The sequence below is a fragment of the Myotis davidii genome, unplaced genomic scaffold (assembly GCF_000327345.1).
Source record: "Myotis davidii unplaced genomic scaffold, ASM32734v1 scaffold368, whole genome shotgun sequence".
Lineage (NCBI taxonomy): Eukaryota > Metazoa > Chordata > Mammalia > Chiroptera > Vespertilionidae > Myotis > Myotis davidii.
Window position 1 is genome coordinate 446,222 of NW_006298786.1, and position 2,926 is coordinate 449,147.

At 46.8% G+C, this 2,926-nt stretch overlaps 1 pseudogene; it reads left to right on the plus strand.

Annotated features, from left to right (window-relative positions):
• Nucleotides 1-325: 325 nt before the first annotated feature.
• LOC107184773 lies at nucleotides 326-2,070 on the plus strand (annotated as a pseudogene).
• The last annotated feature ends 856 nt before the right edge of the window (nucleotides 2,071-2,926 follow it).

Here is a 2,926-nt window from a genome sequence, read left to right on the forward strand (position 1 = left end):
AGTAAACGAAATAAACTAGCAAACAAAATAGAAACAGATTCATAGGTATAGAGAACAGGCTAACAGCTGTTAGAGGGGAGGGGGTTGCAGGTCCGGTGAAAAAGGTGAAGAGATTTAAAGGGAAAAAATCTCACTGACACAGGCAACAGTACAGTAATTGCCAGAGACAAAGGGGCGTGGAGGGTGTAGGGGGAATAAATTATGATGGAAGGAGACTTGACTTGAACACACTATATACAGACGATGTATTATAGAATTGTACACCTAAAACCTATATAATTTTATTAACAAATTGTTAGGTCGGAGAGAGCCCAGGATCTGATACATGCAGACATATGACAAGATAATGGACTTCCCCTGGAATTTCTCAGATCAAGGTGCCAAGACACAGGTACCAGCTTCTTCTCCCTTAATCCACATACCCCCGCCCATCCCCTGCAGCAGAGAATTCCTCAGCTCATGTCCCCGCCCCTCACCCAACTGCAGTATAAAAAAAGCGCCCCCCTCCCTGTTGGCGTGAATCCATGTGCCCTATCTTTTGGGGTACGTGGGTCTCCCGGGGACGCAGAAATAAACCTTTTCCTTTCCTTTCTTTTCTGATTCACTGGAGTCTCTATTTCTTGCGCCGCCTCCTGAGCCACCTAACCTAACACAAATGTTACTCCAATAAATTCCAGAAATAAACAACAGAAAAAGAAGAAAAAACATCATAGTGACCACCTGGGATAGTTCCCTTGAACTAGGAGTATGTTCATAACCAGGCCAAGGCCCTAGTCTCACTAGACTACAAGGATTACTAGAGGAAACTTAGGATCAACGGTGAAAGTCAAGACCTCCACCATGTCCTTCGTCTGCTTCATTTGCCAGTGCTACCACCAGCCCCTGAAGCTGATTTGGTCCAGGGAGACCTCAGCCAAGAACCTGCAGCTTCGAAGTTCCCTTCAGCTCAGGGGCACCCAGGAGAAACTCTGGAGGAAGGCTCTACTTCCAGGGTGGAGACAGATGTTGCAAAGCTACAGGATAGTGCCTATGGTTGGACCCTCCCTGTTGATGGCAAGATGCCCAGGTACAGTCCAGCAACTTCACCCTGCTGGGGGACTCTCAGTAGCATCCAAAAAGCCACGAGGGGCATTTTTTACATCCTTTCTGGTGAAGACCTGGACCAACCCTGTGCGAGGACTGTACTGACAGTCTTTTGGAGCAGCTGGACGCCCAGCTCAGGATCTGACAGAACTACAAATGCTGTTTGGAGACCAGAGATGGATTAAGTGAGGACGAGAGGGAGGCACTGCAGAAGGAGCTGAAGGGTGTGGAGCTGGAGGAAGTGAGGCTGGTCCAGGAGTTGGAGGAGGTGGAGAAGAACCGAGAAAGGGCAGCTATGGCTCTGGAGGCAGCCCAGGCTGAGACTGAGACACTGGAGCAGCAGGAAAGGCAGTGCCATAGGGACTACAGTAAATTGCAATTAGAACTACAGGATGAGCTGTGGATCGTGGAGTACGTACTCTTAGACCCAGATAGCTTGGCTAAGATCTGCGATGATGGCCCCTTGGCCATCATCAGTAACTTCAGATTGGGCTGTGTCCCCACTGTCCTGTTTGCTGGAGTGAGATCAATGCAGGCTGGGGGTTGGCAGCCTTGCTGCTGGTGGCCCATCTAACACAATTGGTCTGCAGTTTCAGAGCAACTCATCCTCTGCAGAAAGCACTCCTATCTGAGGTCATTAACAGAGGACCTCACTGAGCTGCCCTTGTTCTGCACCGAGGGGGAAAAGTGCTCTCTTGGATAACAAGTTTGACCAGGCGATGGTGGCCTTCCTGGACTACGTGCAGCAAGTCAAGGAGGAAGCAGAGAAAGGGGAGCCGGCTCTCTGCAAAGGATCCATGTGGAGAAGGGGCGATAGAAGACCCCGGAGCCAGTGACGAATTCTACTCCATCAGAACCCACCTGAACACAACGGAGCGGTGGACAAGGGCACTCAAGCTCATGCTTACAAATTTTAAGTGGAGTCTCGCTTGGGTCTCCTTAAGGTACTGTCACAAATAACTGTATTTGAACATCATGCTAAGTAATATATGCCAGAGAAAGAACAAATTATAGAAACAGACTCATAGAGAACAGGCAGACAGCTCTGATGAGGATATGGGGGATAAACGGTGATGGAAAATAACAAAATAAAGGGAAAAATTTACTTTTTTAAAAAAAAAGGATTACTGCATCATTGATGAAAAATAGAGAACTGTCCAACTTTATAGGATCAAATAGCCCATTTGGCTCAGAGTCCCTCCTAATGAACTGCATAAATATACCTTCTTGGACCTGGTTTCACAGTTCAAATTTGGCAGCATTACTAGTTTGGTATAATTGTAATATTTGCTTCAGATTAGCTTCTTGCATTTTCTCTCCAAAAACATATTTTTCTATAGCTGTGATGGAATCATTGTGGGATTTCTTAAAAATGCCTGAGTTTTGGCCCTACTTGGTTTGGCTCAGTAGATACAGCATCAGCCTGAGGACCAAAGGGTCCCAGGCTCGATTCTGGTCAAGGGCACATACCTTGGTTGCAGGCTCCTCCCTGGCCTGGGGCCACGGTCATGGCTCAAGCAGGAGGCAACCCATCGATGTATTTCTCTCACATCCATGTTTCTGTCTTTCCCACTCTCCCTAAAAATTAATGAAAAAATACCCTCGGGTGAGGATTAATCAAAAAAAAACACAAAAACCCGAGTTTTGTAGGACCTGTTTTCTATAATTTTGCCTCGTTGTCACCTTCCTCTGACTACTCCTGCCCTTATTCTTCCAATGTTTTCTTTCTCGGAAAGTTCTCTTGACAATCTGTGCTCCTCTATCCTCTATCCTCCTTGGCCAGTCATAATCTGACACTATTCCAAGCACGGCTTAACTGAACTGGTGACTTTAAAATAACCTG